Source organism: Conger conger, chromosome 8 (genome assembly GCF_963514075.1).
Source record: "Conger conger chromosome 8, fConCon1.1, whole genome shotgun sequence".
Classification (NCBI taxonomy): Eukaryota; Metazoa; Chordata; class Actinopteri; order Anguilliformes; family Congridae; genus Conger; species Conger conger.
Genome location: NC_083767.1, coordinates 5,565,004 through 5,587,302, shown reverse-complemented (window position 1 = coordinate 5,587,302; position 22,299 = coordinate 5,565,004). Strand labels below are relative to the sequence as shown.

Sequence of the window (22,299 nt, the reverse complement as noted above, 5' to 3'; positions counted from 1 at the left end):
ATGCTTTTAATTTAGTTTCGATTCTGAATTAATCTCGTGGCACCGTAGGTTGTCAGAAACGAGAGGTTGTTTAAGCAGCGACAGCGGTGGGAGAAACAGCTGTAGTGTTTACTCCACCTCATCGCGGGAGACGGGCGTCTCTCTGGAAGCTCAGAGTTGTCTCTTCATATGAACTGTCAATAATAGCGGCGGGTGTACTCGAAACAATTTGCGACGCGACGCGTCGAGAGAACTGAAGTGCGACTCATCCCTGGTGTGTTCAAATCAACACGATTATAATTCAATTTCATAAACAGCGACGCAGGGGCTGGTGAATCTGAACACGTTCGCTATTCAATCTCAGGCTAAGAGCATCCGCTAGGTGGTTGAAATGGAATGTAATATTAAGTGGCGTATTTAGTACCTTAACCATGAGGCTAAGGGCAGCCTGCAGCCTAGAGTCTAAGGAACATGACTGGGACCCAGAAAGCTGGTGGTTCAAGTGTAACAATGTCGCAATTATAAGATCTGCACAGCTGTTGGGCCCTTGAGCACCATAGCGAAAAAACATTTTAATTCTTTATGTAAACCTCCATCGTAGGCGGGACATGTGGAAGCTCCTAGACAAAGAACCAACAAAGAACCTTTGAATAGATTAGGGTTCTAACTTCTCTAGACTAAATTTCCTTTAAGTTATCATGTCAGTGGATATTTTTTGGTCAGTATGTAAAAGTATGAGTAAGAGGCAGACCTTATGCAGACTCAAAAACACCCCAGGAGCTACGATAGGAATGAACACGGAGTTATGATCGCAGACCGTAGGCTAAGCACAATAATATAATAAATGACAATACTCCTAAATTTCAGTTTCCGGAACCCCAGAGCGCTATATACACCCGAACCAAACATATTTAATAAGGAAACGCAATGGCAAAGAAAAGAAGAGTGAGTTAATGATCCCAGTTCATACCCGGGGGCTGTAGCTCAATAAATGGAAGATCACATCCAATTAAAACAGCGAACATCTCTGTCCTCAGAGGTAAAACAATGGTAAAACAGGGCTGATCGTGGTGGTGTCGCCGTGCAGTGAACCATACCTTCATTTGCATTTCCAACCACTTTGAATCTAAGCCATGACATTATTCTAAATAGTGTCGCACTTTACGTAAATTAGTACTGTATGTCCCACAAACTAAACTCCCCTAATGTGGTAAAAACCCAGTGCAGATGATACTTTGGAAGAAATCTGCATAATGGGGACTTTTCCCTGCTTCGTCAAATAATGCAATACGATCTGATGACATTCATCATAACTGTAATGACAGCAAATATTACTAATGTTAAGGCAACTGTAGCAGTGTTAAATTAACTCTAACAGTTCAATTGCACACTATCAGAGTTATTTTTCAGTGTGTGTGTGTATATGTGTTTGTGTGTGTGCGTGTTTGTGTGTGTGTATGTGTGTGTGGGTGTGTGTACATAGAGTGTGTACGCATGCGTGTGTGTATATGTGTTTGTGTGTGTATGTGTGCGTGTGTGCACGTGCGTATGTATGTGTGTATATATGTGTTTGTGTGTGTATGTGTGGGTGTGCATGTATGCGTTCAAGCATTCAACTGGGAAAACCCATAAACTTACTGCACCACATTCACTGAACCACCTTGAAAAATATTTGCTGTCATTTCCAGGGTTACTGCCGGACTGCACAAAGGGTTAGACGTTTACGTGGATCAGAATGAGAGTTTAACTTTAATGGGCATATCCAAATTACGCAAGTCAACATAATTTATGATCCAAAGCCCACCATGCGGTTGCATGCACCGGGGAAAGTTGAGAAACCATTTATCATGACAAAGACCCAACCACTCGCTGCACTTTCAAACTATTGTGATGCGCTGTTGCCTTGGATACCGAGCGGCAGTCGCAGTGTGCCTGACTTTCCAGAAATCCAGGGATTCACACAGACTTTTAAAGAATAAAGATTATTTTGTTTTGATCTCGTTTTTAATGAGCAGTCTCAAACTCACGGCTGTATCTCATCCTGTGCACACCATTAATTTGATTTTGTGTACAAATATTTTATTTTTACACTTAACACAAACAAGCCCACGCTTATTGCTGGGTCATAATAACATTTTTACAGGATTGTTTCAGAGAGAGTACAGTATAACGGCTCATTTGGATCGGTATTGTTATTGTTATTAGTTTTCTTTTTCGCCATTTTGGCCCCCAGACATCATTTCAGGCTGCGTTTGGACTCATTACATTTCAACATTACCCGAAAGATGACAACTTTCAAAGACCCATTTTAGGCTGATTGGGCAATTGGAAATATGCATTTTTCCTCAAAACCGATTAAGGTAAGGAAAGGCAGTAAATTCCAAGACAAAAAACGAATCAAATTTTCTAATAAACATTTCCTCCATTTTAAAGAATGGATCTTTTCTCTCTTTTTTTTGGACCGGTTCTGCAGTAACTGAAAGCCGGGGTCATTAAAACCCACACAAAAGGCCCGTCTCTATGACCCAAAACACTTTTCTGTCAATGCACTTTCAGAAAGTAGATTTTTCCACGCTCTGGTACATATATCTTACATGAGCACGCAGCACGCACGCCCCCGGTAGCTCCGCATATCTCCGCCCGCCAAGAGAATGACATTTCCAATTAGCTAGCCCATTCTGCGGCGTTAGACAAAGGGAAATCACGCCGCGATCGCTGCCGCTAACAAATAGCATCTCTCGTTGCGCCGGGGAGTCTATTTCCCTGTTTATCTGCGCATCAGTTCATTCATTCTGCTGTCACGCCGGTCTTTGACCGAGAACAAGAGCGCTGATTCATATCAATAATAACATCGTAGGTCTATTCTGTATGTTTCTGTCATTTCTCATTATCTCATTTGCTGGCGTTTGCTCAGAGGGGTGATAGGCGAGGTCCCAGCCGGGGCCTGTAGCCCTGCCCTCGCAGGTTAAAGCCTGACCATGCCATCACCTGCCTATCAGCGAGGGTCCACCCTGCTGAAAACTCATGGGATTCTAAGTCGGTTTGAGCCGGGAGTCTGATCTGGTTTAAACCGGTTTGAGCTGGGATTGTTTAAGATGGTTTAGGGTGTGTGTTAGACACTTTTAGCTGGTTATAGCTGGTCTTTAGCTGGACAAAGATGGTTAAGCTGGTAGTGTGAGCTGGTGGTCAAACTGGTGGACTAGCTGACTATATAGGCTGGATTACTGGGGAACAGTTTGAAATGTATTTTCTAGTTTTAGACAACAAGCCCCTTAGTGTTCCCCTAAAACTGGCTATTGTTACAGAATTACCTCAAGTATCTAAAGTACAGTTCAATGTACACAAAAATTGGCCAGGTCAATCAAAAAACTGAAATAAACAAGAAAAAACCCAGAAAGCAACCCATTCAGAAAGTGTTACCAGAACTATTGTGGTTTTTATTGGTATTTTATACATCAAAAACCCCTCATTGGAATAATTTTGTAATGAATTATTGACCCAGCCTTCCTTGAAAAATAGATTTTTTTAACACAACTTGCCTTGATAAGCAAAGGACAATTTGAAAATGTAATACAGTAAAATAATTCACGGTTGACTTTCCGATTCACAGATCAATGGTCATGTACGCAGGGATCCAAATGCCATTGACCAGCTGGTGCAGAGTGGACACGTATGGCAGAACTGTCGATCACGAGACGAGAAAAGGTAAAGAAATATGTAGTTTGTTTTGGAGTAGATGGAGATAATTAAAACATAATTGAAAACGCTGAAAGGCTCCAGGTAAAATTGCGAGCTGTCCCGTGAAATTGATTCTCTTTCATACTTTACAACACCCCAGCCGATTTGTAAGCAATAAATTATAAGAGGCTATAAATAAAATCAATATGAGACAGCGTGCCAGTGTTTCCCACAGCCGTCTACGCCTTACTATTGGGGGACACAAACTGAAGGTGCTGAGACACCATTTTGGTTTTTTTCCACCTTTCCTTTGCCTTTGAAAAATGGCAATAGAATTGACACAGTTTGTAGAAACCCTGCATGACGTTTAATGGCTGCACAGTGAGGTTGGGGGAACATACCCAGAGGTTATATTACTAACCGTAAAATTCAATATGGACGCCACACCCTCTCATTACAATAGAATAGCCAGAACACTTATTACCACATATTTCAGTATAATACTGAACATTTTTAGGATCTACTTGGTCCAGTTCCACCATGGGTTTCTCATCATGTTATGCATAGCTCTGGCTTAGTTTTCAAAGCGAAAGAAAACAGCTGCTATAAGTCATTTTCCCAAGTTCTGCTATGCAAATGCAAATTAGAGCATTTCAGGAACACAAATGCCAGACAGGAAAAAACTTTGAAAAAAGTTTGAATTAAATAATAAAAATAATAAAAAATAAAGTATGAGCCCATTGTTACAACATAATTCAACAACCTGACATTCTACTGCAATTATCCCTGTATCAAAGTGAGGTCACAATTAGTAAAAAAATAAATAAATACAAAAATATAACAATAAAACAAAAACAAAGAGCGAATTTAATTAAATTAGTAAATTAATAGCGTTCTGCCCTGGAACTTGTAACTCAACAAAAAAAATACATTACAATACAATTCATTAAAAAAAGGGCATTGTATTATTTAGGTCTTTAATTTAAATGTGTATTAATTGTCATCTCAAACCTGTGCGCAAAAGGTGACTTAAAGCATTAAAAATCAGTAACAAGCGCATGACAGCATTGAGATAACACCCCTAGTTCCGTCTTATCACTTATCCCCACTGCCTGGAAGCCAGAGCTATCGCAAACCTCCAGATCTGCCAAAATGGAGGCTGTGTGCCCTCACATTGCCAGTCTCGTCACGAGTGTAACGACAGGGCCGCTCTCCCCACAGCTGTGTGAGGCAGAGACTACACAGCCCTGATGGGCGCCAGGGCGCACCACGATCCCCTGTGGGCCCCCTGTGGGTCCCCTGTGGGCCCCCTGTGGGCCCCCTCTACACGGATACAGCCTCCTACTGCCCCAGGGATGATGGTGGACCAGGTTTGGAGGTGTTGGGGGGAGGGGGTATAGTGGAAGCACACCTAGGGGGCCACATAGACTGTGTTGGGTAAAGGGGGGGGGGGGGGTTGAGAGTGGACCGCCAGACAGAGGACACCCAAGCTGACTACTCTTGTTGCCTACGCCCAGAGCCGACCCTGCTGAAATCTTTCACCATAACTCCACTGGGAGTGACGCGGTTTATACTGGTGAGGCTAGTGAATCGCTTTAAAGCAGACAAAATGGTGTCTCGTGTTCCCGTGTTCCAGAAGGGTCCTCAGTTCGCCGGGAGGAACAGGTAAACAGGTATACAGTACATAATACACAGACAAGAGGGCTGGCGGCATAAACAGAAAAATAAGAGAATAAAACTTTAATAACGTATACTTAACAGGATCTGACAAATCCCCGGCATCTATGTAATTATGCTCCCTAACCACCGGCCGGGTTTTCACCAGATTACCCTGATTCAAACTGAAAGCACACAGAGCACTCCGCAAATGCATGCAAATATTTCACTCCCTTTGCATCGTGACTTTCCATTTCGATACTTAATCTTCTGAAATGCCAACACAAAGGAAACTGCAGACACAGAACCTTATTTAGATCCATGGACCACGATATCGGATGAAGTCAAAAAGTGTCAGCATTCAGTGCAATCGTCTGTGTTAAAGCTTGGGAAAAAAATCAGTGTACAAATCATTCTATGGATTCATACACACCAGCTGACAACAATATAGTCAGCAATAACAATGCCTTCATACTAATGTCAGGACATTTTTATGACGTTAACATTGGGAAGCTGTGAACACAAAGCGTGTTTAGGCTGGCATATTTTATGTTGTGACTACATGTTTTGAATGCGTTGTTTTGAGCGCACGTTCCAAGTCACACTGGCCTCTGTACTGTGCCAACCTGCCCCACTCTCGTTGCTACAGTAACAGACGATGGTCATTGCCATTAATCACTGTCAGATGTGGCTGAGCGGAGGTTCTGATTGGCTGGGCAGAATGCAGGGTCTGCCAAAGCACCACATAGCTCTCTCTCTCTCACAGAAATAGCAAAAGTAGATTTCATTTCCATTCTTTTGTGTTTCTGCTAGAAACAGCACAAATTCAGCATACAACTAATAACAAAGAAACGCTAACCACAGCAGCGCGTATACCACCTATTATAGTTGACATAGTTTAGAACATGAAAATATTGCTTCATGAAACACATTTTCTGACCACAAAACCGGTGCTAAATCCAACCTAAACAAAAAGTCTGACGAGATGGCTTTCACTCTTCTCTGTCATTTCACCAGGCAAGTTGTTGTTTATCTTTAATATGAATAGCATACATCTGCTTTGAGGCAACACAATAATTGCGGCAAAAATCAATAAATGAGAATGAAAACAAATTTAATCAAAAGCGGAGAGAGACAGTGAAGATAAAAGGGAAATTATATTACATTTTCACCACTTGGAACAATTCAACAAATTCCGCCACTTCGATGGCTTTACTTTTATAGCGCTTCACGGTGATTTTAACAACATAAAATCAAATCAAGAGAGGTATCAGAAGAGAAGAGACCAGACATGCATAAACCATTGTTTCATAAAGCCATAAATATGATCATTGTATTCCTCCAAGCAAATAAAGTTTTTAGAAAACACAAAACCTACCTTCACGCACCCCAGTAACTGTCCCAACGGCTGAAAGACAAGGGCTGAAAGACAATCCAAGAACACAACGGTCATTTTATCAGAACATTATCATACTGCAGTATACCGCTGCAAAAATAATGTTATACTGAGACATCATACTGCATATGTCAAGTTCTGATCACAAACACAACAAATTTGGCAAAGATGGCTGTGTAAGCAATGTGTCCTTCACTTTCAAGCATATAATTTGATTGTTAGAAAAAGTGATTACAGAAGTGCTATTGATAATGAAATGATAAGTACACCTTACTTGGATTTCTGTCTTTAACACGTGCACAGTGTGGTCAGATTAAGTGTGAACGGTGAGCTTAATATTTAATATTTATTATATTTTTTTTTTCTGAAACATGAAACAGTACAAAAATGCAGATAGATTTAGATCTAAAGAAGAACATCATAAAAACATATATGTTATAATTAAATTATTTTATTATTTTTGCATAAAGGTTTAATTCTGCTGTGGCAGTGTCCACTAATTGGTAAACCATCAGGGTAAAGATTTGAACTGAACGGTTTCTGCGAATGGCCTCGGCTCTCCCAGCAGAACACATAACTGAATGCATCTACCATCTGATTCCTGAAAAAAAGTTCACCGCACAAAGGAAGAAAGTGCTTAACAGAAACCAGGACATTTTACTCGCAATCACGTTTCACAGTTTAAAGGTTAGGGACAGTCGGGGATAGCGCGGGACTGATGGTTAGAATGTTTAAGGCATTCGAGCCCCGTAGACTCACGCAGTTCATTCTCACAGATAAGCAGGGCGAATGGTTTCTGAGATAAACAGCGTGTGATTGCCTTTTTTCCCCGTTCGTTTGTTAACAAATGAGTATGCACCCTGCGACACAACCGTCTCGTTCCCACAGCCTCGGAGATAGAAACCGCTCGGCTATCGACTGATCAACCAAACTGAGAACGGAACCAGAAGCAGCATGCATAACTACGTCTTCTCAGAGTCCGGTCCGGTGCGGTAAGGTGAGCCTTGAACACAGCAGTCTCAGTGTCCATACAGTAACGAGGACTAACTATCAGAATCAGACCAAAGACAAAGCCTGGGCATAATTCATTCATTATGATCAGTTCAGACGTGCAGATTGGTCTATATTCTCAATGTTAACAACAACAATAGCAATAATAATTATTATAATGATAACAATAACAACAACAACAACAATAATAATACTAATAATAACAATCATCGTCATCATCATCATCACCACCACAATGATAATCATAATCATATTCATAATAAATAGGTTATGAGTACATTAGGTTAGATAACGGTTGATAGGACCTGTACATAAAGACACATTGCAAATGATACGTCAACTATTGTTAAACCAGTAGCTCTAAAGTGCTTGTAGCTGTGCAGACGTTTTGGCCTAAATAAAACCCTGAGCACACTACCAGTAAGGTGGAGAATGTGGCCGTAGACAGGACAACCGGGGAGAAAATGGATCATTTTATGCCACTGCTCTCAGATCTCATGCATATTAACCAAAATATTTTCATGGGCAGCTCTGGCTGCCAATGATATATAGGCGCATTGCTTCCAAACACTTGAGAATTTATCGCTCAATCCATTGAGGATAATGATCTGGCATGCATGCTCATATGAAAATAAGTCTGCGGCTCTGGCAATATGCTTAGTGCCCCTTCCTCTGAAACACGCTTAAAGTCTGACAGACTGAGTCCCTGGATTAAAACGGGAGACGCGGCATATATAATGAATACATATGATGAGCAACATTACTCTGATACCGTATGTGTGTATTTATTGAGATGAAGAAACTGCAGACTACTGACAAATGGAGAGGGTGGAAATGTAAAACTAATTGCATTCACTTCAGTTCAGAGTGTGTGCTGTGTGCGTGTGTGCGCATGCGTGCATGCATGCGTGTGTGTGCATAGTATTACACTGCTTTTTGGACACATAGCTCACACACATGGCAGAATATAAACTCATATCACGCTGGGCAGGATGTCTGGAGGCTATGGGTTAACACTGCAGTTCTGACACAATTTTCCATAGATACAGCACGCTCTGGCACAAGATCCTGCGATATGTCAGTTTGGATTACAGTAAATATGAATAGCCTCATGAATATCCTTGAGTGACCACTAGCAGATGACAACATATCATTCCAAAACTTGGACATCGATTGGGAGTCTTTGGATTTGCTGAGAAAGTGGCGAGCTCCAAGTCCGAGGCAGAAATAAGCCCACTTCCTTCTGTTGATATACGAGGATGGGGGCTGGATAAAACTCATCTTCTACTTCATGACCCTCGAGGACCTGAGACTCACTACCGTGTAGAGATGCTCGCTGAAATAGCCACCAAACGTTTTTAAAACACAGTCCTCCTGTCAGCGTTTGACTGCCGCGTGTAAAGACCAAGCATAACACAGGGATTATCCAATCACGAAAAGAAAACTAGGACTGGAATTTGATTTTAGGGCCAGATTTGATGATCCCTGACATAAACTATTCAAGGGTTTCAGAGTTACAATCCTTCTGTACCTTCCTGTAGGATTTCACTCCAAACCTAACAAAGCACACCTCATTCAACGGCAAGAGCAGGGCTGCTCAACCCTGTTCCTGGAGATCTACCGTCCTGGAGGCTTTAATTTCAACCCTAACAAAGCACACCTCTTTCTACAGCCGGGGCAGGGCTGCCAAACCATCTTCCTGTAGATCTACTGTCCTGTAGGTGCTCATTTCAACCGTCATTTGGCATGCCTGATTCTACTAATTAGCAGCTCAACAATACCTCTAGCTGCTGAACGAGGTGTGCTTTGTTAGGGTTGGAGTGAAATCCTGCAGGATGGTAGATCTCCAGGAACAGGGTTGGGCAGCCCTGCTGTATCGAGCAGTTCAGAGTAGTGAACAGGGTCAGAGAGATCCATGACACACCGAACAGGAATGAACGCCGTGGCTGGCACATGCTGCTGCATCACAGTTTGAGCAGTGATACGCGCCGGGGAACGCAGACATCGGTAAGACACGCGGGCCGGTTCGAGGCGTAGGCTCCACGTGTGACAGCCCAGGGCGCCATCCGCCTGATCAGATAAAAACACCGGGCTGGGTGCGGTGAAACAGATAGCGTGAGTCAGGCAGGTGATCGAAACGCTGCGACATCCAGCGAGTCTACACGGGCAGCAGGAACACCGTGCAGCACGTTCTCCTGCAAAGGAAACGCCGCACCTGAAAGCATGGCTTTTCACAATTCTACAATACATATAGTCTTAGCGGCAGCAGCACCTGGTAATGCCCAAACCTCTGTGTTATGACTAGACAGAGGAAAAAAGCAGGGGTTTGATGGTGTCCTTAAAATTCAGCTGTTGAAGCAGCTATGAATAAAAAGCACAAAGCAGCACATTCAAAACATCCTTTGCACTGAAGCTTACTGGAACCCGGTAAGAATTTAAGATTTGGTTTGCTTGCAAAGCGTCTACAAAAGTGAAAACTATTTATCAATACAGAGACATGCAAAACTATGCAGCTGTCTAACAAACAGCTACATAACTGTTAAAAAGTGCTGTGCAAGCCACATTGCATACTAATTCAAGACACATGTTTGAGGGAAGCCAGCAATAAAAATAAGAGAATGGATATAGGGCAGTATAACTTAGTATAAATTCCAGCCATATATTCACTGACAACCACATCAATTCATCAATATTATGTCAGCACATATGGACATTCCGTTGACTCAAATTTGTTTTGAAAAATTGCTTATATCCTTTGGTTGGTTTAGAGAATGGAAAATGTTTTTTCTGTTGCCAAGATCCACTTGATTATTGGTAATGTTTTTAAAAATATATACTTTTCACAGTTCAGGCACTGCTTATACTATATCCCTGATCTCAGGCACCAGGAATTCTCCCACAATGCATTGCACTCCCCTTATTCGCTGGTAGACACTACAGAAACACTGTAGACCTACTTTACTGTCATAGACCCATCAAGTGAAGTGCAGTTTAAAAGCCTTCAACAGCTGCCATTACGCCAAATCCGACATCAGGCTGGCTGCCAAGTCGAGGACAAGACATCTACTTCGTTTGAAGCCTGGAAAACAGTTTGTTTCTCAGAGTGCCGTAACTGGAAGTCACCATTTACAATAAGAGCAAAAAAGATTGCATGTGTTTGTCATATTTATGCACCCAATAACAACATTCATGGAGCACTGGCACTGGCTCCATATGTCACTGTACTATAACTGTAATGTTCGCACAAATTCACCATTAAAGCATCATGGATTTAAACAAGCGCTGCTAGTACAAGAACGCATCATTATATTATTTCATATCGACGAAAGATCAAATTCTGAAACTGCGCAATTATGAAATGATGGAGATACTTGTTATACTGCGTATTATCCATAAACATAGACACATACGCTGTACACGGCGCCCTGTAACAGTATGCAATGCCAAAAAAAAAAGTAAGTAATACATTATAATTTGATGAAATCAACCAAAATTATACTTTCCTCAAATCATAAATGTGTGTTTTCCCCCGAAAAGGTGTGAAGAATAATTCTCCACAATATGTCACTTTTCATATGCTGTTCTGTTGAACAGTGGTGTCCTTCTTCTCATAAGAAACACACTGTCTGTGTGTGTGTGTGCGTGTGTGTGTGTGTGTGTGTGGCCAATTGCAGTAGTGCCATTTTGGTCTAGTCTGACCATAACACCCAGTTCCATTCTGAATGATTTTCTTATCTTATTTCTGTTGATTTCCTTCAACAGAGGCCGTTTTTATCTGCCAACAATTTCAAAAATCATATTAGCATGCACACAGCGCCCGATGGCAGATTTGCAGTTGAGTTTATGTGCCAACAGAGTTGTGTTGACCCCAATCTGTTCGCCTTGATAAAATAAGGGCTGTGATTATTTCAGCAACTGTATTTGCGCAAAATAATATGTTTTTGTTTGCACATTTTCTCGTTGTGCGCGCGTGTCTCGGCCCGGAGTGGACTGGCGGAGAGCGCAGCCTTTGTCCGCGGCGCTGAACGCATCGGTGAGCGCCGGCTTTCGGGGGTCCCGCTGCTTTGCAGTTTGCTCACTCACACGTCTCTGTCGAAAATATCTGCGCCGAGCTCGGCGACAGATGAAATCACTCCGACTGGGGTTTTCCCCAGTGCCTATTTTGTACCAAACAAAAGGACGGCTAACTGCCAGATCTATTGCGCGGTGAAATACGGCGGCCGGTCACCGGCGCGCTGACAGACCAGGGGGAGCACGACACAGGCCGATCCCTCGCAGGATTACGAGCCAACTTCAGTGCCTCTTTATTTTACTGCCCGTTAATTACCTAGCGCTTACCGGGTAAACACCGGGCACTTATTAGGTAACTATTTTCATTACAAAGGGCAGTGCAATGAAACGGTCGGTGAGATATTTGCATAGTACTTGCATATGGTACTTAAATACTTTCTTTGATAGTACTTACTACTGAAATCAAAGAAGTTACCTAATAATTACACAAGTAGCTGCGCATTTACCCAGTAAATATGAGCTAATTGTAACGAGCTGTAAAATAAAGCATTACCCCAACTTCTGCTCTTAGTTATTTAATTAGCTCAATCCTACCTCGATCAGACATTCGTATAAGCACCAGCTACAGCCACAGACTGCAAGTGCGTCCTAAAGATTTTATCGTGCTCGATTACAGGAGTGAACCTGCATAGTCTACAGAGCTTTTCATTTGTCATAGGCTATCAATGTTAAACTGTAATGTGGTGCGTCTCTCAGGGGCAATTACCAGCACTCACTGAATCAGTGTGTGTTTGGGCAGCTGTAGCCCTGTGACAATCTTCAGCCTATTTATTAAACAGTGACAAATCAAATGCAATAACTCAAGTTACAGACTTATTGCTTAGTGACAGTGTAAGCCATCCAGCTTGTGAGCTGTGAGTGATGGAGGAAACCAGCGCCTTGCTTCTGTGAGCAATGTTCTCATCCAGGATCAAGTCGCCCTCCTTATCATTATGCATTCTATTTTAGCCTCCTCACTCCTGGGGGAACGGAGGGGGTGGTTTGGGTGGGTCCGGTTATTACTATTTTCTCCCCCTTGTCACCTGGTCACCCTGTAAGTGGAGGAGGTCTCAACCAGTTTAACTCCCAGCATACTCTGCCCCAGAGGCGATTCTGTTTCACTCCGTCGTACGGAGTGACCCCACCCAGAACAAACCGCTCTCTTCCCCTTAACTCCTGTGCCTCTGTAACTGTTGGCACGGCGCCGTGGAAACTGGACATGGTGGTGAAACACAGCTATCCCTGTTGGCAGACACGCTGGCAGGCCAGACGTGCCCTTGGCAGCCGCTGGAATGATCGGCAGGGTCGAAGACCCCCCCCCCCCCATGGTGGCTCAATTGAGCCGGAGTAGGGCGCTAATGGAGGTGTTAGTACAGCAGTGCTGTGGTCACTGGCGTTCTTCGGGGAGTTGCCCCCCAGAGCCAAAATGGAGTCTCAGTTCTTTCCTGGCTGTGAAACGGCATGCATCTTCTGGGACTGCTGGTTATACCGATTGACCTGTAGAAAGGCTCTGGCTTCAGCAAATGAGACCAGTCCTCCCCTCCTCTGGGAGTTTGAGTCGTTTCCCTCTGGCTGATGTTACAGAGCGGCGGTAGCCAAAAAGAATGTCTGTAAGGGATCCTTGGTCCCAAGCAGTCGCTCAATAGAATGAAACCAGATGATGAGTTAACATCTTGTGTGATTGTACTGTATTTTGTTTCATGTATGTACTTTCTATGTGCGAAGCAAGACCAAATATAAGATCTTCCAGCCTTATGCTATGCTGGACCGTAAAGTTATATTCCATTATTTCCCTTCCTTGGGGTTCACATAATTAACATCATATTTACATGAACCCTGAAGAAGACAATGTGTGTTGAAACATTTCGTTTTTGCAATAAATCACTTGGGAGTATGCGACTATACTTTTCATTTTACGATTACCTTGAAAAAAGACTGAAGTATACACAGTTAGCTGCAAGCTGATGTTGATGACACTACATGAAACCTGCCGTCACACAGAAGTACAAAAACAACAGCAGCAGCAACAACAGCAACAGATCTGGACGCAAGGTAAGACGATTGACTTTTCACGCACAGATTTTTCCTTGCTGAACTTCCACTCATCGTAGCTCCTTCTCAACTCAAACAGCGTGGAGACGAATCTACACTCGAACCCAATGGCGTTCCGTACTCCGGGAAAAAACGTGGCGGAGAAATGAAGTGCCTCTCCGTGTGTCCCCACACACAGCTGTCCTGCCTGACACGGAGGCGGCCAGAGCAATTATCAGCAAAGCCTGTAGGCCCTTCATCTGCGCCCAGACTAATTTCCCCGGTTACGTCCTAATAATCCCACACCCCGGAGCTCACAGAGACAGTCGTGCTCAACTTGTTGCCTCCAGGCAACATCTGGGCAACCTTGAACATCCTGCGTGTAATCGACTCCCTTCACAGCGTAGCATTGTGGATTCATCCCGGGGGCTGAGCGAGAAAGGGCTTCCTTGATTCTCCCTCATTCTCTCTATCTCTATTTCTCTCTCTATATACCACATACACACACACACACACACACACACAGACATACAGCATATACTGTATATATATTTGAATAATTATACAAGGATTTTCAGTTGTAAACTTGCTGGATCAAGGAAATGAGAATGATAATGCCAGGTTCTGACGTTTCAGAAACACCTACCACCTCAGCAGAATGAGGGTTCAGCTTAACAACTCCACTGAATTACCATAAGGTCACACATTTCTCCATAAAATGAGTACTTCTGCTGAAAGAAATAACATAAAATTAGAAAATAGAATCTTGTATCAGGGAGACCTTTATAAAAGGGAACAGAGATGGTATCCTTTGATTTGTTGAGGAACATTCCGGTTAATCGGGTGAGGAGAGGTTTTTTCTCGTCGCGAAGAAGGGTTGTCCCTCGAGGGCTGCCTCAAATTTATAGCTCATGATGAAATATTTTGGCATGAGAGCGCGAGAGAGAGAGAGAGAGAGAGAGAGCGAGAGCGAGAGAGAGCGGAATAATACCACGTTCTATCGCTTCTCGGCAAAATGGCACAATGAGTATTGTCCTTTTTACCTTTTCTCAAATGAATAGTGAGCAGCGCAGTATTGATTTGCAGTGGGGTGGATGAAGACTAAAAGCAGATCACACGACTGCGGTTCTGGGTCCGCTCACCAGTGGGTTATGCCCAGCTAACAATTCTAGGTTCGTAGTATTTTTTTCTGAAGGTTAGTTTCGGCTCCCGGAACGTTCAATTTGAGTTCTTAGAAAGCTTGCATATGAGGTTTCTCAACGTTCTCACAGTGTTGCAGTGTCGTTATATGAACCTGATTGTCATGTGAGCACCGTTTCAGAAACACCATGACGCATTCTCACATGACGTGTTTCTAGAACGTACCAGGAACGTTATTTTTGCAACGTTGCGATGCAGCCTTCTTAGAACCTATATATAACGTTGCTGAATGTTCTCCGAACGTTCCCTGAATGTTAGCCAGGTAGCGGCCCTGGCGATCCCTCCCTCCCTCATCCAATCTATTCTGCACCTCGCGCGGCTTATCAAAGTGCACACATTCTCTCTCCGACTGCTCTGAAATCCACAAAACCCACTTTCCTCCTCTTTGTTTACTCCTTCAGCCCACAAACGGCCGACGTCGGGGTTGAGAAGACATTTGTTTATGTGGAAAATGGAAAGCGGAAAAAAAAAATAGTGAGAAAATGTGGCGGGCGATCAGGTGAGTGTGAAAACTGCAGAAGCAGTCATTTTCATGCTGGGAACTAAAACTGGAAACATTTGGCTCTGTAGGAAAATGAGAATATACTGTATAGTATACATGAAGAGAAATGCCATTTCATAAAACGCATACCTTTCCATCAGAATGAAGGAAATCGAATATAATTCAGGGTTATAGATTGGAAATATAAATGGAAAGTGATGTTGAAATGCTGTTATTCAGAGACAGTGTACATCCACACGAGCACAGCTCGACTGCTTAAAGAGAGAGGACAGAACTCAGTGTGCATTCACCTAACCTTTACCCCGGGGAAACTTGGCGTGCTTGCATTAACAATCCAAGGACTCAATGGCCATTCTGCTCAAATTCCCCCGTGGACTTCATTCCCTGTTAAATATCGCCGGCATTTTAATTGTGTACAATTTCCCTGCACGGCTACTCTGATACTCTGCCAATGTTATAAAATTGCATCTTTTAATTTGATGGACCGTTAATTCTGACACTTCATTTCCGCCATGCAATGCTGCTAAAAAGTTTGCTCGCTATTTTATTTGAAGTGCTTCCCGAAGATATTCTCATCTCTGTGGACCGGACAGCATAATGTGTTGCAGATACCATTATAAAACAGATTAAAGAGAGGACGAAAAGCATAACTATTCTTTCAAATATACTGCGTTCCCATATTCATAACTTCCGTACTTATTTACGTTACTTTAGAAAGGGAAACTTTGTCACGCAAAGGCCTATCTCAAACTGGGGCAGACTACAGCAGAGTAGAGAGAGGGGGAAAAATCAGGTTGTAAGTGAATGTCTGTTCTGGAATGTGACATCACACCTGGAGAACAGCATCTCTTGTTTGCAGGGCAGGTGGCAAAGGTCATGGTTCAAAACCTATAGCCGACATACCTGGTGCTTAACCATCATTATCAGTTACTACTGCCAAGCCCAACCCCTGGCTACAGTCAGTAGTGCGTGCCGGTGACACAGTTATGGCCCGAAAACTAACGGAGAACATTTACTGTATTAGAGCACGAAGCGGAGCCAAAACTCATCAACGTACAGTGAGGAGAAGCTAAGACAGTGATTCGGGATTTAGGGCGCATTTTTGGGAACACAAATCTGTGAAGCCGCATTAATGTTTCAGAGGCCTGATAAATATCTCTGCTGTACGGCACATATTGATAAACGGCGTGTTAATTTATGACAGGGCTCGTGTGAGGACGCCAAAGCAGCCAGCAGCGAGGCTGCCACTGAAGGAACAACACAAACGCAGTCACGACTCGAACAAAAACTGTCACAACTACGATAAAGGCAGGGCCGAGAAAGCACGTGTGGAGTTGACGTTGATTAATAGCGAAATCAAAAGCCACAGAAGTTGCTTTTAAAAAAAAAAAAATGTTTTTCTTGATTGAAAGCATGGGGAAAAGATGGTGCTGGTTTTGACTGTACGAGCATGGGAACCACGTTTGGAGTGGAGTGTCTGTGCAAGTCGCTGCCTCCTCTCCGGGTTGGCGGTTTGACTCCTGAGAGCCTCTGCCAGCCGAAGGGCCCGGGGGGGCATTTCAATCGCTGTTTCAACCTGAGATTTTCCCACAGAACCTTTCGGATTAATCACAGCCCATGATGATCATACTTCCAAGAATTCACATATTAGTCACATAGTCATACATACTACGTGTTAACTGAAAATATTTTTCGCACATAAGCACATACAACATACTTTATACTTTTAATTTGTGATAACTGCTGGAGACTTATGCTATCAAGTCAGTAGAGTGCAAACAAACACCCTCTGTCTTTAAAAATGAAGAGGAGGAAGAACAAGAACAAGAAAGATGGGCCTTCTATGTGTACTTTTTAGATGTATGAGAAAAATCTGTGTTACTTGTAAAGATTCTCAGAGATTTACCTCAGCTAATACTGATAGCTAGCGAGTTGCCGTTTTTCTCACATACAAACGGCACAGATTATAGCTGTCAAGGTGCTGGTGGCCCAGCAACAGAGGAGACTTGACAGACTGTAATTCCAGTCTAACCTTGTTTCATCTCCTACGGGGGCTGCGTTTGCGATGGGTGAATTTGAGGTAATGATCTAATGATCTCAGCCATGGGAGACTCCTTCCTACTGTAGATTTTTAATACTCACAAACTGCAAGTTTAAAAAAAAGAAAGACAGAGAAGAAAAGCAGACAGTAATGATTTGTTTGATGTTATTTGTTTTAACTTCTGGATAGTTTTAAATCATTAAATCAGCCTTGTGGAAAATCCCCCCCCCCCAAATGTGCGACCCCAGATGTTGCAGGCAATAAGCGTAAAAACACAGAGATTTGAACAGAAGCATCCTTCAAGCAGCGCCTGGAATAAGCCACCTGTTCTTACACTGAGGTGGGCCCACCTCCGGCCCCCCGTCTCCACTCAGGTAAATAAACCCAGTGACCTGTTCCTAAGGGTCGCCGTCAGACACAGAGATCCACGGCAGACACGCGTCTCAGAAAATTAATTTCGAGCGGGAGAGGAACCGTCTCGGGGAGAGAGACACTGGAGAGTTACTGGCTCTGATGAGTGGCGTGAACCATGCACATTAAACTCTTCAGAACTTTAAAATGTGCAATCGTCCGAAACCAATTACCATTTAGATGGAAGACACGAGATAGAGAGTGCACGGTACCAGACATGTGCAACCAGAGTCTCACATTATCTGACAATTCTTACTTTTGCATGTTCGACAAATTAAGGTTAGGCGATATTATGTCCTAGTCTATGATTCACAGAAATATAACTATCTAATGATCCAGTATTGTGTATATTAACATGAATGAATACCAATAATCAATAACAATATTTTATTAAATATCAACATTATCAACAGTATGATGTTGTATTGCATATACTTTAGTTACACAGAGTGGTCTGATTATGTGAAGAAACTCCAAAAGGCACTTTTTAAATGTCAATTTCTTAATCAAAAGTCTTATGCACTTTTATATTGTCATTATATTTTATTGACACTGCATGTCAGAAGTTAACATGTTTTCTACATGCCAGGCTTTTCATAGTGTTTTGTGCATAGCAGGTATGAAGGTAAATTAGGCTGTTAAAAGGTTGAATGTAGCTCCTAGCAAGAATTGTATGTTTTTATTTTGCAGTATACTATGTCAATATATAATTGCCCCTGAATAATTGAATGTGTGTATTATGTATGTGTGTGAGGGGATTATTACTCCTGATCAGAATAACAATCAGCACAAACAGCACAAGGGGCCCTGATATAGTTTTTAATCTTGGTTTCACAAAATACGCAACCATTGTCTTTAAAATATCAACAGCATGGTGAACGATATGCAGAAAGCTGTCCCCAAAGTAGGCTATTATATAACATCTGAGAATAAAAAACCCAAAATTCAGATCATATCTTATCTGACGTGCGTATGAGTACTGGCTACAGCTGCAGACTGCAAGTGTATCCTAATGATTACTGCGCTCAAGTACAGACTTGAACCGGGGTAATTTATGGAGCTGTCAGCAAATTAAAAACAAGGCAATTGGTTGGAACGAAAAGCAGTAAGCAGACCGGCCTTCGAGGACCGGAGTTGCGTCCCTGCTTTACACTTTAGAAGTGCATTGCCATGAACTAATGTAGTTGGTAACTAACTACTACTGAGAAGTTAATCTGTACGGCTTTGTTAACGTATTTGTACATTGTAATGTATTAATTCATGTAAACAACTGCATTGCCAATTTATAAACCTTATTGTAATGTGTGACCAAGTTCAGTTATTCCTATTTTAAAAAATTCTCAGTCTGATAATTATGAACGGTTAACAATAAATAAATAAAGGGTTTTACAGGGAGTGTTTGAAGAGAACAATCGTAAGCAGAATGAGCAGAAGTCAATGCTGATAATGTATCTGTGTAATAAGAAGATCAGAACAAAATAAATCCCTTTCTTTAATCCTTCAGAACTGTGCAGTAGTCAAGCTGTTTGTCGGTTGTAGGCTATTTCATAACCGCGTGACATATATGAACATGACAACTGATTAAAGTTTAGCTGAATCCCCCGGAAAATCAGTCTCTCTATTAAATGCCAAGAATGATATTTGTCCTTTCTTTTATGAATTGTGACCTATATGTTTAACAGAAGGCCACACAAAACAATATGTTAGCGCCGTCCATGGATTGGGGTTAATAAAGTGACAGATGAAATGTGCTATGACAGACTGGGTTGTGCATTACTTAAAAGCTGAAAGATGCCAGGTGAACTTATCAGAGGTGTCATTGTACTTGTACTTTTACAGTGTGTTTGGAGCCAGCTGTTGCCATATTACGTGAGATTGTAAAGCAGTTTTGAGACGAATCACGGGCGGACATTTTGTTAAAAGAAAAAAAAAAACCATATTAATTTGCCTGAAGCAGGTGGTCAGCACGGCATTAAACGGACAAATTGATTAGGAGATATCAGAGCCACTGAGAGAGAAGGATTAGCCCATTATAATGTGTTTGCAGACAACCAATGCGCTATTGATTTAACGGCTGGCTCATTCCTTCAGCTGTCTCGTGGGGTCTCCGCGCGGGTGATCGAGTTAGATTCCGCTGAACTAGATAACATGTAAGGCATGCATACGCTCTCACATAATGACAGAAGCCAAGAATTATTTGTTTCACTTTAATTAGCCTAGATGTTGCGTTGTAAAGCGAGCGTATAACAAAGTAGGCAAGTTATCTAAATAGTCTTTTAGCCAGATAGCAGTTTGTGACACACATTTATTTGCTGCTCGCCATGTTATAGAGAGCTTGTGTAAGTAAATACAGCTTAAGTTTTATGTTTTATATGTCAGACTTGGGTCTGTTTTGGATTCAAATACTTGTCTACACTTTACTGAGCTTGTCTGGCGTATTGGAAACTATGAAATACTCTCAATACCCAGCCTTCTGATCCTCTTGGTTGGTTCAATAGCACCAGGCAAGATCAGTCGAGAACAGAAAAGTATTTGAATCCAAAACAATTACAATAATTGACCCTGGTCTGTTATATATTAAGAATTTCATTATTTTTTAAACTACTTTAACTGGTTTGTTGCCATAAATTTGCACGTGATGAGTTGGATTGATAATGAGATTTGTGGATCAGTTTCCATTGCTAAGAGCAGAACATCGAGCAACATTTTCACTGCCTTTTAGGCATTTCTAAAATGGCCGCCCTGGCCGTTTTTTTTTTTTGTTTTTTTTTTGAATCAGTAGCACACGCCAGTGCACTCGGAATAAGCCCTGATTGTACTGTTGACCTTTTCAGCGCAGGAACGACAGGCCTGAGTGGAAAGAGCCAGGCCGGCGCTCTGTGCTGATGAGGCCACGCGGCAGGAGGCAGTCCACTTCATATCGCAATGCAAATGCAGCGAGCCGCGCCGCGGCAAGCGCAATCAGGGGCTGTCAACACAGGCCTGACCGAGCGCCGGTCTCTCAGTCACAAACGGGGGGAAAACAAACAAACAAACAGGGAAATGTGCGTGTTTATGTCTGAGTGTGAGTGTGAGAGAGAGAGAGGGAGGGAGAGAATATTCAATCGGTATTTGCAAAACGTAACTGCGCATGATTCTATTCCGAAAGCTTCCTTGCTCTGACACATACATAAATACTGTCTTAAGTCTTAAGTCTTGCATTGCCTTATCTTCTGCCAAATTGGACCCATGAGGCAATGTCTTGAAATTAGTCATTGGCATTCTGATGTTATTAAAAACTTGATGAGTTTTCCATACAAAGTACACTTACCTCAGCGCTTTGGATAAAGGCGCTATATAAATGCCAACCATTTACCATTTACCTGCTACTATTGACAAAGTACCCTGAAGTAAACACCCATAAGGATGGTGAAATCCACATATTCCCTGACACACTCACCTTGAGGCATGTACATACAAAGCATGTACATACAACGCAATTTTCAATTTGGCAATATTCAGTAAGATAGAAAAGGCATGTCAAACAACAGCCAGACAGCAATAACATATACTGTTCGTATTATAACTTCCACGTCTGTGCTGAAATGTATAAATGTCTTTGGAAAGTATCCAGAGCTACTAATACCTTCCGTTGTAATCCTGACATACCCATATCCTCTGTGTGCATTACATTTTTTATTACCACCAAATTCCATAAGCTTTCCATCACAAATCTCCAAAAGTAATTAATAATCAGGTTAAGCAGGATTGTAAAATCAGTTAGGAGGCAGGTGCATGTAGAGCACACTTACGGCCTGTGAAACCATCAGTGTTATTAACTAATGTCATGACTTACTGTGCCTCCTCCCCCAGCCAAAGTAGTTCAAGACACACATAAATATAAAAAATAAAAAAAAACTTCAAATGTGAATTTGTGAAGTGGTCAGGAGGCCTTTTATGTGAAATCTTAGAAAAGCCTCTCAGAACACTCAGACTCAGATAAGTGTTTTCCCCTCGGAGTTTGAGTTTAACTTTAGCTCTTTGTGTCATGCCGTGTCAAGCTTAATGTTTTGCTTCAGTGATTACGCTTCTGAAGCAGTGCGAGATACGTGACTGATTTCCAGACCAGATGGACAGAAGCATCGCCTGATACTTGACACAAACGTGCTCTGGCTTTGTCAGAACCTCTAGCTCCTCTATATCCCTGTTACGGCCCAACCTCTCCCATGTAACACGGGGAACAGAACTGGACTGCAGCCTAAAACAAATTGCTACTAAACCGAATAGTAATGTACTAATGCAGCCTTCGTCGTGTCTTGGTAGCATCCTGAGAAGGGGAAATAAAAATAATTTATTTTTAAGGCT

The 22,299-nt window shown here is 42.3% G+C and overlaps 1 protein-coding gene across 1 annotated transcript in view; it reads right to left on the bottom strand.

The window, feature by feature from the left end:
• Window positions 1-22,299, bottom strand: part of LOC133135222 (receptor-type tyrosine-protein phosphatase delta-like) — a 452,453-nt gene that overhangs the window by 202,846 nt on the left and 227,308 nt on the right. The window contains exon 9 of the mRNA XM_061252069.1: window positions 6,692-6,735. The gene's annotated coding sequence lies outside the window, so the exon portion shown is untranslated. The remainder of the gene's footprint in view (window positions 1-6,691; window positions 6,736-22,299) is intronic.